Source organism: Equus przewalskii, chromosome 3, assembly GCF_037783145.1.
Source record: "Equus przewalskii isolate Varuska chromosome 3, EquPr2, whole genome shotgun sequence".
NCBI lineage: Eukaryota > Metazoa > Chordata > Mammalia > Perissodactyla > Equidae > Equus > Equus przewalskii.
The window spans coordinates 73,885,852-73,900,815 of NC_091833.1; positions in this window are offsets into that span (position 1 = coordinate 73,885,852).

The following is a 14,964-nucleotide window of genomic DNA, read 5'->3' on the forward strand; positions in this document are numbered from 1 at the left end:
AGTAGGTTGCTATTTCATTTTGTTGATGGTTTCTTTTGCTGTGTAGAGGCTTTTTAGTGTGATGTAGTCCCACTTGTTTATTTTTGCTTTTGTTGCCTTTGATTTTGATGTCAAATACAAAAAATCATTGCCGAGATCGATGTCAAGGAGTTTACTGCCTATGTTTTCTTCTGGGAGTTTTATGGTTTCAGGTCTTATGTTCAAATCTCTGATCCATTGTGAGTTAACCCTTGTGTGTGATGTAAGAAAGTCATCTAGTTTTATTCTTTTGCATGTGTCTGTCCGGTTATCTCAACACCATTTATTGAAGAGACTATCCTTTCCCCATTATATACTCTCGGCTTCTTTATGGTAAGTTAATTGACCATATTATGTGTGAGTTTATTTCTGGGCCCTGGATTTTGTTCCATTGATCTCTGTGTCTGTTTTTATGCCAATACCATACTGTTTTGATTACTATAGCTTTGTAATATAATTTGAAATCAGGGAGCATGATGCCTCCAGCTTTGTTCTTCTTTCTTAAGATTGCTTTGGCTCTTTGGGTTCTTCATGGTTCCATAAAAATTTTAGGATTGCTTGTTCTATTTCTGTGAAAAGTCTCATTGGAATTTTGATGGGGATTGCATTAAACCTGTAGATTGTTTTGTGTAGTATGGACATTTTAGCAATATTAATTCTTTCAATCCATGAGTAAGGAATATCCTTCCATTTATTTGTATCTTCTTCAATTTCTTTTATCATTGTCTTATAATTTTCAGCGTATAGGTTTTTCACTTTCTTGGTTAAATTTATTTCTATGTATTTTATTCTTTTTGATGTAATTGTAACTGTGATTGTTTTCTTTATTTCTCTTCCTGCTAGTTTGATATTAGTGTATAGACATGCAATGGAATTTTGTATATTGATTTTGTATCCTGCAACTGTACTGAATTTGTTTTCTAATAGTTTTTTGGTAATGTCTTCAGGGGTTTCCATATATAAAATCATGTCATCTTTAAATAGAGACAGTTTTACTTCTTCCTTTCCAATTTGGATGCCTTTTCTTTATTTTTCTTGCCTAATTTCTCTGGCTAGGAATTCCAATACCATGTTGAATAGAATAGTCAGAGTGGGCATCCTTGTCTTATTCCTGTTCTTAGAAGAAAAGCTTTCAGCTTTTCACTGTTGAGTATGATGTTAGCTGTGTGCTTGTCATATATGGCCTTTATTATGGTGAGGTACATTCCTTCTATACTCACTTTCTTGAGAGTTTCTTTTTATCATAAATGGATATTGAATTTTGTCTGATGCTTTTTCTGCATCTGTTGAGATGATGCTATGATTATTATCTTTAATTTTGTTAATGTGGTGTATCATGTTGATTGATTTGTGGATGTTGAAACATCCTTTCATCCCTGGAGTAAATCCCACTTGATTATGGTGCACAATCCTTTTAATATATTATTTAACTTGATCTGAAAATATTTTATTGAGAATTTTTGCATCTATCTTCATCAAGGAGATTGGCCTATAATTTTCTTTTATTGTGGCATCCTTCTCTGGTTTTGGTATCAGTGTAATGCTGGCCTTGTAAAAGGAGTTAGGAAGTATTCCTTTCTCTTCTACTTTTTGGAAGAGTTTGACAAGGATTGATATTAATATTCCCTAAATGTTTGGTAGAATTCAGCAGTGAAGCTATCTGACTCTGCATTTTTCTTTGCTGGGAGGTTTTTTTATGGAATACATTTGGCATATAATATTGTGTAAATTAAAAGTGTTCAATGTGTTAATTTTGTACATCAATATATGGTAATATGATTTCTCTTATAGTGATATTTAACAAATCTGTCACATTACGTAATTATTTCTTTTTAGTGGTTGGAAGAAATACGTTTTAGTCTTTTGGCAAGTTTGATGATGGTAGTATGATATTGTTTTCTATATTCATTATACTATGCATTAGATCTCTATGGTTTATTAACTACTCTTTGCAAGTTCATGTCTTCAAACAACAATCTTATCCCCCCACCACCCATCCCCTAGTAACCACCATTTTACTCTGTTTTTTACAAGCTTGTCTTTTTTAGATTCCACATATGAGTGATATCATACAGTACTTGTCATTCTCTGACTTATCTCATTTAGCATAATGTGTCAGGGCCCATCCATGTTGTGCCAAATGGTAGAATATTTTTCTTTCGCATGGCTGAATAACATTCCATTGTGTGCATGTATATCATAATTTTTTGTATTCATTCACCTTTTGATGGGCATGTAGGTTGTTTCCATATTTTGTCTATGGTGAGTAATGCTGCAATAAACACGGGAACGTATAAATCTCTCTGAAACCTTGTTTTCATTTCCTTTACATTATGTTACATACATTACATACATTACCTTGTCTCACGGATATATTTTTAATTTTTTGAGGAACCTCTATATTATTTTCCATAGTGGTTGGAGCAATTTACATTACCACCAACAGTGTACAAGAGTTCACTTTTCAACACATCTTTGCCAGCACCTGCTGATTCTTGTCTTTTTGATGATGGCAATACTAACAAATGTGAGGTAGTATCTCATTGTGGCTCTCATTTGCATTTCCCTGATGATGAGAGATATTGAGTGTCTTTCCACATGCCTGTGGCCATTTTGATTTCCTCTTTGGAAAAATGTCTATTTACTTTTTTTGCCCATTTTTATAACAGATTTTTTGTCTGATTGTTATTAAGTTGTATGAGTTCTTTATATATTTTTGATATTAACCCCTTATCCGATATATGGTTAGAAAAATTTTTCTCTCAATCTGGAAGTTGTCTTTTCATTTTGTCAATTCTCTTGCTTTGCAGAAGATTCTGAGTTTGAAGTAGTCCCATTGTTGATTTTTCCTTTTGTTGTCAAATGTAAACAATCATTGCTAAAACTGATTTGAGCAGCTTCTTCCCTACATTTTCTTCTGGGAGTTTTATGGTATCAGGTCTTATGTTTAAGTCTTTGATCCATTTTCTTTTTTTTGAGGAAGATTAGCCTTGAGCTAACATCTGCTGCCAATCCTCCTCTTTTTGCTAAGGAAGACTGGCCCTGAGCTAACATCTGTGCCCATCTTTCTCCACTTTGTATGTGGTACGCCTACCACAATGCAGCTTGCCGAGAGGTGCCGTGTCTGCACCCGGGATCTGAACTGATGAACCCCCGGCTGCAAAAGCAGAACGTGCGCACTTAACTGATGGCCACGGGGCAGGCCCCAAGTCTTTGATCCATTTTGAATTAATTTTTGTGAGTGGCATGACATAGGGGTGCAATTTTATTCTTCTGCATGTGTTTCTTCAGTTTTCCCAGAACCACTTTCTTTGGGGAGGAAGATTGGCCCTGAGCTAACATCTGTTGCCAATCTTCCTCTTTTTGCTTGAGGAAGATTGTTGCCGAGCTAATGTCCATACCAATAGTCCTCTGTTTTGTATGTGCGACACCGCCACAACATAGCTTGAGTGGTGTGTGGGTCCGTGCCTAGGATCCGAACCTGTGAACCCCAGTCCACTGAAGCAGAGTGTGAAAATTTAACCACTATACCACTGGGCCAACCCCTTCCCAGAACCCATTGTTGAAAAGACTATCCTTTCCCCGTTGTGTTTTCTTGGCTGCCTTGTTGAAGATTAGTTGACTGTATATGCTAGGATTTAATTCTAGGCTCTCTATTCTGTTCCATTGGTCTTTGTGTCTATTGTGTGCTAGTACTATGATGTTTTTATTACTATGGCTTTGTATTTTATTTTGAAATCAGGAAGCATGGTACCTCCAGCTTTGTTTTTTCTTCTCAGGATTGCTTTGGCATGTGGGAAAGTGCTGAAGTGACAAAACAAAGCTGATCACAGAATAGGGAATGGTGTATGCTTAGCACCTGGGGCCTTAGGTGTGCCCATGGACCAATAGGGGGATTCTCAATGGAGGAAGTCCCAGAGGTCTGTGGGTGAACCTCTTGCTGAAATCTCAGGGCAGACAGCAGGAAATGCCTTACTTCTGTTCTCTTTGCTCCCTGTCCTCTCATTTTTCTCACCCCAGTCAAAGAGGTCCTTTCTCAGAAAGAGCAACTGGTCCCCTCCAGCTACAGCTGTACCCCATGGCCTCCTTCAAGGTCCAATCCACTCACTTTTGGATGCACAGATGGATGGATCTCTGGTGTCCTGGTCTGCTGTGGAGAGGCACTTTTGTTCAGCTATGAATATCTGATTATTTGTAAATCAAAGGGGAGAGGAAAAAAATGACTTATACTGCCTTGATACTGACATCACCAGGAGGTTTTTGATTATTAATTGAATCACCTTACTAATTATCGTTCTGTTCAGATTTCCTATTTCTTCATGATTCAGTCTTAATAGGTTGTATGATTCTAGGAATTTATCCATTTTTTCTAGGTTGTCAAATTTGTTGGTGTGTAATTGTTCTTAAAAACCTCTTATGATCCTTTGTATTTCTGTGGTGTTATTTGTAACATTTCCTCTTTCATTTCTATTTTATTTGTCTTCTTTCTTTTTTTCTTGGTGAGTCTGCCTAAAGGTTTGTCAATTTTCTTTATCTTTTCAATGAACCAGCTCTTAGTTTCATTGATCTTTTCCATTTTCTTTTTAGTCTCTATTTCATTTCTTTCTGCTTTTATATTATTTCCTTCCTTCTGTTAACTTTGGGCTTCATTTGTTCTTCTTGTATGCACAAGAAGATTTTTTATGATGACTGCAAATACCTAATTCCTATTATGTTGCCAGGAATAGTGTTTAACTTTTATAAAGTTCTTATCTAGTGCTAAGCTGTATTGAAAGCTACCCGTGTCCAGTAGTATTAACAGCTGTATAATGTAGTTATCATTATTATGAGGCAAAGGGGTATTAAGCAATTTATAAATTTTCAGAGTTGATAGGTGGAAGAACCAATTCTTAACTAGGAAGTTGAGTTGACCTCAAATCCACATTTCAAATCACTATGCTATATGACCATATGCTGTAATTTTATATAAATATTGATCTATTTTTGAGATTTCACATCTGTTCTGAAATTTTTGTGGTCCATTAGCTTATTTTTCTGTACTGATTCAAGTCCTCATAGTCTCTAATCTTTCACTGTATAGTACATCTATTAACATTTTTGGTAATTTCCTCTACTTTTGTTATCATTGATGTTCTCTTCATGATATTCTAGAGATTTCTCTGTTGCAGTCTGGCATTTAATGTTAAAAAGATATGGATGTGTGTTTCTGGTTTTAACTTTGTTTTTAGTTATTTATTTCTTGATTTTTGTGGTCTCTATTGTTGTTTCATGTTTCCTTTAGCTTATTGGCATTTTCTTTTTTACTTTTTAGTCAAACTGTTGGTCCATGGATTCTTACCAAAAATGGGACTTTATTATTTTCTGAGACTCCCAAATTCTCTTGGAGAGAGGAATTTTTAGTTTAATAAATATACAACTTCCTGTGTTCAACAGGGTTGAGTGCCTCGATGTTGTGTTTATGAGTTAAGAGTAACTGACCTTTAGATTGCAAAGAAGCCTAGAACTTGTGAGTAACATAAAGAAAACCATATCAATTTTTAAAGTAAATGAATCTAAATAACTTAGTCCTATTACATCTAACAAATAAAAAAGAAAATTAAAATAATAAAATGTAGCCATTAGGACTGCAGTAAAATTTCTTTTTGCTCTGTTCATAAATCTGAATAACTAACACAAAACAGGAAACTTACAAAAATATACTAAAGACTTTCTATACCATTGTCATTCAATATGTTCCTCAGAAAATGCTTTCTGGGGGCTGGCCCAGTGGCGTAGGGGTTAAATTCATGTGCTCCGTTTCAGCGGCCTGGAGTTCACAGGTTTGGATCTCAGGTGCTCATCAAGCCATACTAAGGTGGCATATCACATGCAAATTAGAGGAAGACTGGCACAGATGTTAGCTCAGGGCTGATCTTCCTCACCAAAAAAAAAAAAAAAAAAAAAATGCTTTTGGAATCCAGATTTTCATTTTCATTTCTCATTAATCTTTTTCTATATAAAAGATAGTAGCTTATATTTATTTATTGATTCATTTATTTATCCATTCATTCAACAAAAAATCATTAAAAGCTTATTATAAGCCTGACATGGTACAGGTAATGAGAATGCAACCAGACTAAAACAAAGACAGCACCTGCCCTTATGGAGTTTGTATTCATGGTGTTTGATTATTTCCTATGTGTCAGAAATTGCTTTGGGCAACTGGCATATAATATATGCAAGTCAGATTTTATAATAACCACAAATTCTCCAACTTACATATATTTATTCAACATTATTATCAAAAACAAAAATATCTTCGATTATTTCAGCATTCTATTTTTGGTGTGCCTTAATTTCCTCTGAATTAGATGATGTGTAGGCATAATATTTATTTCATTTATATAAGGATGATGTAATGTCTAACAGAATATTGATCAAGTTGTTTAACTATACAGAGATTAATTCATATCACATGTAAAACATAAGAATTAGTGCCTACTACATAATCATCATGAAAATTGTATTAGAGGGTCACTAGTATATTTGTATGTATCCAACATTCCAATTAGTAAACTCCAATTCCTCACAATGTCATGTAACAGCTAGAATAAAGACAAACAACTACAATTACTATACAAGTAAATTATTCTAACTTTGTTTACTTATATTTCAGCAATTTAATCAATAGTTTAGAAACCTAGTGCTCATTCATTAACTACAATAAGCATTCAAATAATTTCATTATCACCACTCAAGAATCAAGTGAACTAATCTAAAAGTTATTGTAATGAAAGTAGTTCATAATTTAGGGATATATCTTTAAAAATAATTTAAATGCCAAAGGAATTGTAAAACAAATAAAATTAGAAATTCAAAAAATATTTTAAGACAAATGTGTTTAACTGTTTTCTAGAAGGAGGAATATAATAATTTTTAGGATAGTATTTGATGAAAATAGCAAGGACATCATTCCCCGGCTTATAAAAGAAAATAATAAGAAACAAAAAATTAACTAAGCTTAGACAAGGATATACAGACAGAGCTAACAGAAACTTTGTAAAACTATAGATAGACAAATTTTATTAATCTTTCTTGATTCTGTAGAATTTTTACATTCCTAAACACAAAATATTTTGTCATATAAAGAAATTAGTGGAGAAAACTTTACTCATATTGGAAAGTATGAAAGTTATTTGGAAAAAATAATCAGCCATTCCTAATTTTAAACATAAAAATATACAAACAGAAAGAAATTTGTTAAATAAATATGATAAAAGAGTTTATGAAAAGGCAATAGGAAACCTTATTCTTACATAAAGCAAATTAAAATAACTTTATGTAAAGTGAGGAGCACATAGAAATGTCTTCTATTACTATTATTTTTCAAAAATGTTCAAGAAAAAACAAGTTGAAAAAGTATATTGTTTTCATGATAATTTGACTTTTAGAAAATTCAAGAGACTACATAAAATGACAAGATAATCTGGCAAAGTGCCTGAACATAAGATAAATATACAAAACCAATGGATTTTTCTTGATTATGACAATAAGCATTGGGAGAAATAAGGGTTAAAAAAAATCACAATTGTAAGAACACTTATAAAATATCCAGGAATTAAATTTATTAAAAAATTCTGATAGTTATAAGTCAAAGACTAAAATCTTAACAATAGACACTCAAAAACTGAAAAGAAACCCAGTAACAGTGTATTATATACGTAAATGGTAATATATAGTCTTGTGAAAGCAAGTTGCAAACATATGGCTTATAATATGCTTGCAATTTTATCAAAGTAAACAAATAAGCAGGTGTATGTGTATAGATTCCTGTATAAATATGTATCAGTAACCAGAAAGATACAGTAGTATATTGCAGGATAAAGCTAGTCAAAATGACTACCCGATTGTGGGAGGCAGGTGGTGATGAGGAAAATAATAGCTTTGCCTTTATATGTTTTTATATGAGAAATTTTTACTTGTTCTAACAAGCATATTTTATGGTTTTAATCTGAAAAGAAAACTTACAAGATTTACTTATTTAAGGTAAAGTTATTTTTAAATAATCTTGCTGAGTCTATAAACAGAAATATTGAAAACACATTTAAAGTCATCTTGTAATGACTTTGTAAAGCAAACATTTCTAAAGTTTAAAAAAATGGCAGTTCTAACTAAAGAGAACCTGTGGTTTCTTCTGGGCTCTCTTCTCTTTGGAGTGCCTTGCCGTGGGAGGAAATAAACTCTTTGGAGTAAAGGGATTTGCTTTTATCTCAAACTGATGTATAGTATACATGGGGGAAAAGGAGTAAATACTGGCTGATGATGAGAAAGCAAGAGAGGGAGGATTCTTTCCAATTTTTATTATTTCAAAGTTGTGTTATGCTTTACATTTTTCAACTCAAAATAGAAAAATAACTGCATACATATCCTGAAATTAGGCACTACCACTAAGCTTAATTTTTGACTTTAATTTCAAATTTATATATAAAATCATACACAGAAATAATACAAGGTAAAATGCGTTGGAGTTAGCCCTGGGTGGTCCAGTGGTTAAGATTCAGCTTTCTCACTGCTTCAGCCCAGGTTTGTTTCCAGGTCAGGGAACCACACTACCCATATGTCAGTTGTTATACTGTGGTGGCTACATGTTACAGTGATGCTGAAAGCTATGACACCTGTATTTCAAATACCAGTAGGGTCACCCATGGTGGACAGGTTTCATTGGAGCTTCCAGACTGAGACAGATTAGGAGGAAGAAACTGGCCACCCACTTCTGAAAGAATTGCCCATGAAAACCCTGTGAACAGTAGCACAGCATTGTCTGATATAGCACCAGAAGATGAGAGGATGGCACAAAAAGACCTGGCAGCATTCCACTTTGGTGTACACGGGGTCGCTAGGAGTCGGAATCGACTTGACAGCACTAACAAAACAATGCATTGTGCATCTATTTCTACACATATTTACTCTTTAAAACAATCTTGCTAAGTTGGCATTATTGTTTCCAACGCCCATTGCATACAATGAATAAGACTAATAGTTATTTAGATTAAATAATTTGTTAAGGAATATAGTTAGAAAGTTACAAAACTTGGATTTGAAATTAGGTCTTTCAGCCTCAAAATTTGCTAATGCTTTGAAGTCTATTGTTTTATTAAACGAGTACAGTCATGTGCTGCATAACAATATTTTGGTCAATAATAGACTGCATATATGATGGTGGTCCCATAAGTTTAGTACCATATAGCCTAGGTGTGGAGTAAGCCATGCCATCTGTGTTTGTGTATGTTCTATGATGTTTGCACAATGACAAAATGTCTAACGATGTATTTCTCAAAATATATCCCCATCATTGAGACACGTGACTGTATTTGTTGAGAATATACAGTGGCCAGCACAAAACTAAGCCTTGAGAACACAGAACAGTTCAGATTTTTCCTCTTGTACCATTTGTTCAAAGTAACCAAAATATTTCCTCCATTACAAGGTTAAAACCAGGATTTCTGGAACTCATAAACAACCTTTACAGAGTATTCACAATCCTTCTGAAACATTTTCACCATTGATGTGGCATCATAGTCAATTGAGGTTTCTGAAAATACAGATAGTAAACACTAGATAACTTTTAAAGAAGATATAATCTTTATAACAAATACACATTTCAAATAAGGTTGAAGTGTTTAAAAAGAATATGGTTTACTTTTAAAATATGTATTATTTACAATAATTAAGAATGAACACTATCAGAATAAATAGAAGTAGCATCTTTTAAATTATATATAGATATACATATTTGCACTCTTGTAAATGAGTACCTCATTAGTAGGGGTTGTTTTCTGTAGAATTATATATCCTAATTTTCACACTTATTTCAAAATCATCTATGGTCAGTTTTATCTTTTACCAATGAGAACATTATTTTCTTGTTCTATTTAAAATGTGAATCATTTCTTTGGAAAACAAACAAAATTAATCTAAACAAAGTTCATCATAAAAGTGTCCAAATATTATTTCCTTCAAAATTATTGGCATATCAAGATATATGTAAAGTATATATATTTTTTCAAAACCATGCATGAGAACATAAGCAAGTATGAAGGGCATCCAAGAAGAACATATTGATATACATGAATGTAATTCTATTCATAGTTTCTTTCTCTTCTCTCTCTGAATACATATTTATATGTTTGTTAATATATATATTCACACACATATACATCCACAGATATACACACACACACTTTACAGTCATGAATACTATTTACAATCAGACCATGAACTGATGAAAAACAATTTGGAGTGTCCAGAAAAATTAGATAAGTTAGGTATATTTATACTTCTAAAAATTAAGTAACTATATCGTTACTGGAAAATAAAATCAAATTTCAGATATTGTTATCAAATTTCAGATATATTTTTGCACTGATGAATAATCAAACTACTAAATTAATTGAGCATTTGAGAAAAAAATCTAATTATGAACTGATTGAGAATCATGTAAATAAAAAATGACTCATATTTAAAAAATAGTGTCAGCTAGATGATTTAAATGACTCCACATTGGTTTTGTCATAGTTGTCAATTATTTCTGAATGAGTAAAAATGAATTCAGTGAAAACCTGACAAAATATGATTGCTCCAGAATAAAATTCCACATTAACATTATTCAGAAAAGAAAAAAACTCTCAATTTTATGTATGTGTACATTTAAAATTTTCTGTTGAAATGAGTTAGCAATTTGACTAAAAAATTAAATATTTAGTCTTAAATTATTAAATATAATAATTGTTAATTATTTTAATCTTAAATTATTTTCATTTTGGTTGACTCTTTAGGAGATAAATATGGACTCAACTGCTCAGAACTTGATTTTTCAAGTATTCGGTTTTCCAAAATTCTCTCTCTACATATACAAAATACATCAATATATCTTATATATGTTTCCAATTGTATTGACAAATTTTATTGTCTCAAAAATCAAGCTTAGAATGCACATTTTGTGCTTTCCTTATTTGATAAACCTTTGGATTCCCGTCATATTCTTCAACTAATAATTATATATTATTATATTTGCCTATTGTTTAATTATATGATATAACCTTGATTCCTTTTTATATTAAATTAATGGTCTACATTTAGGAGACTACATAACCAAAGTGAAGAAAAAAAGTGAGTTTTCTACTTAAACCTTAGAGAACAAATTTTGATAGGAATTTATATGGTTTCTGATATTTCTTTCCCACTCCTTTTTAATATTTGTTTTAATTATTCCCTTACTTGTTTTACTTGGCAGGCCACCAGAAAGAATTAAAGCACAACCATTTTCTCTAATGCTTTTTCAAAGAACATTATGTGTGGTTTAGAATTTTTTTTGTCTTTTAAAGTACTTGAATGTGTGTATCAACTGCAGTTTATAGACTTTATGGACCTAAAATTTCTGAACATCAGGACATTTTTCAGTTTATTTTGTATCCTCTTTAAGTGGACTGGATGACAAAACACAAGAATTCTCTCATAATACAAACAACTATAGAAAGAGATAAAAATTCCAAAGCGAAAATAGAGATTTGGAACATAGATCCAAGTGGGTCTATATGTAGATATAGAAGTTCCAGAAGGAGACAAACAGTGTTAATGATCAAATTAATAACAGAAGACTTTTTTTTAAAGATTTTATTTTTTTCCTTTTTCTCCCCAAAGTCCCCTGGTACATAGTTGTATATTCTTCATTCTGGGTCCTTCTAGTTGTGGCATGTGGGACGCTGCCTCAGTGTGGTTTGATGAGCAGTGCCATGTCCACGCCCAGGATTCGAACCAATGAAACACTGGGCCACCTGCAGCAGAGCAGGTGAACTTAACCACTCAGCCATGGGGCCAGCCCCAACAGAAGACTTTTTTTTAATGCACTGAAAAAGAATTGATTCTCTTTATTGAAAGCCCTGCTGAGTTTGAAGACAGAAAATACCTGGACATATTGTTGTAGAATTCCTGAATTCTAAGAATAAAGAGTGAGAAGTTTATGAAATTATTTTCTACTAAGGAAAAGTAAATGAAACTGTCATCTGAGTTCTTAAAGCAATTCTAAAATCTGGAAATTGAAGCAAGAACAATAATAGCTTATTAAAAAAATAAAAGCGATAAAAACAAAACTAGATTCAGTTTGTGAGAATCAATAAAATTTGAAAATAAAGGAAAAAATTAAAGTTTTACCAAGAAAATGCAAGAAAAGAAAGCAGAAATTGCAATATTTATAGGATACAAGTTATAATTTATTGTTAAAATTGTGAATCTATATAATAAATGACGTAAAATAACAAAAGGTTCATTTTGTAAAAGAAACCAAACATCAAAATATGCTAGATAAAGATTAATAGAAATAGAACGAGAACTTGTTAAACATATACCTATAGAGTGAGAGATAAATATCTCTCATTCAGAAGCGGACAACTTAAAAAAATTATTAAGAGTATTGAAGAACTGAATAATACCTATCTATGTATTTACCTATCATTTTATGTCACATTTATTTGGATATATGTGGCAAAAAACAATCACAAAGTCAATTGCATTCTGGCAAGCAGAAGGAAAAAATCACTAAACATCCCAAAAACTAGATATTTTCCAGGCCATGTTCTCTGATCCAAATGCAAATACAAATGTGACCTAAGTATCAACATAACGTGTAAAATTAACACGTTCCTAGATAATCTTTGTATGCAAATGAAGCTGATGTCAAATTAAGATCATTTAGAAAGCAATGAAAAGAAAATGATTCACTAAAAACAAAGTCCAGTAAAAACTAGATTCAAGGTGAAATATTTACTTTGCTATGCCTTCATTATTTGACTTTAGGAAGTCCAAAAAAATAAAGAAAACAAGAAATAGGAATGAAAACTAAAAAATGAAAGCAATGATATAGAAAGCAAACTCAAATTTGCAATCTTAGAAAGCTTGGTAAAATAAATAAGCCTGGATATATTTTGAGCAAGAAAGAACGAGGCAGACAAAATTTATAAGAGTAAGAACAAGAAAATTAGAAATACGTTTAAAATAAAAATAATGAAGAGATTACCGTGTATAACACTATAGCAAAATCTTGAAAACGCAAAGGAAACATCATTTCTTAGTAAAATTTTAAGTACCTAAAACTGACCCAAGAATTGGCAGAAATTACAACTAGCTAAATTACTAGAAGAGATTTGAGGATTATTTAAGATCTACTGTCGTAAAGAGGACTCAATCCAGAATGTTACATCTGAGTTTCAGAACACTTCTAAAGAGCAAATAATTTCAAGTTTAAGTTATTCAAAGAAATCTAACAAGATTATCCAAACCATTGTAGTAAGCCAACACAATTTTCATACTAAGAGCTTGTAAAGATAGTACAAAAATAGCAATCATTTTCCTAACTGAAAAAAATGTTTCCGCATAAAATACTAAGATGACCCAACAAAACCATGGGAGCATAAGATACTGGATATAGTTAGCTTTATTCAAATTATGTAAACTAATTACTTTTAATGGATTATGCTGATAATCTTTAAACCAAAAACTTGGAAAAGAATTAATGCTAACAAGACTATATATAAAGTCTTGTTAGCATCAACTTTTTAAATACGTATATAAAATTTTTATATAAAATCAGTCATTTCTTTAGATAGAAGATACACCCCATTTATAAATAAATGGAGGAAAAAAAGAAAGCTTTTGTCTTTCTAATCTAGCAATAAATGCCATTTAGTGGAATTAGATAAAATATTACTTGCACCGTAGGGAAAATTACAAAATAATTAAGAGTAAATTAAATATGATATTGGATAAGGAAAACTACAAAATCTTATTAAATAATGTGAGACAATATAATAGAAAGATATGCTGCCATTGTAGTAGGAAGATATAGTATCATAAAAATCAATTCTCTTAAAATTGATGCAATACTAATTTGAAATTAGAATCCCTATGGAAATTTTGAATTTAAATCAAATAAATAACCTCAAATATTATGTGGAAACAAAAGTTGTCCCTTGCTTCTAGATTATGCATATCAACCTCTAGATTAGATGCATAGCAAGTATGAAAGAGAATAGTGAAGGACATGCGCCAAAACATAATACAAATATACGACAAAGCTACCATTAATATTAATATAGTATTGTTACAGAAATTGAAAAATAGATCAGTGGCAGAAAAAATTCAGAAATAGATCTCAGTATAAATGATATGTTAATACTTTAAACTGAAAAAGTAAAATTCAATGGAGAAAAGATAGGTTAATAAACAGTGCTTGTACAAATATCTATTCATCTGGAAGAAAATAAAATACAACTTCTGTCTTTTATCATATGCAAAAATATATTCCTGAAGGTCTAAAAAATGTGGATAAGCAGAATTAATATATTGCAAGAAAATGTAGAAGGAACAGAGGAGAAATTCTTAACCAAGACTAATAACTTAGCTGCCATATATGTATGATGCCTTATACTTTAGCATTAAACTTGCTCTAAAATATAAGGCACCATAAATAATATTAATATACAGCCAACAGGTTGAAAAAATTAGAAATATACAAAATAAGCAAAGTGTTTATATCTATAATATGCAGTGAGCTTTCACAAATTCATAAGAAAATATTTAATACAAATATGTAAGTAATATAAATACAGGATTTTTTTTAAAGATAAAATCTAAGTGAGAAATCATATTTAGAACTGCCCCCATTGGCAGTCAGTGAAATGCAACTCAAGTAAAAACAACTTGTTACACTGCACTGTAAGGCAAAAACAAAACAAATTCTAGCACCTACTACTGGCTTGGAAAATGAACAAAAGTTGGAGTCATGCAATGCCGGTGGCAGCAAACTGTTAACTTCTCTATAGATTGCACATACTCGTATAGTTAAACCCAGTAATTCCACTCCTTGAAAATCTATTCTCAAAGTACGAAGAAAAAAAAAGTTAGTAAGACATG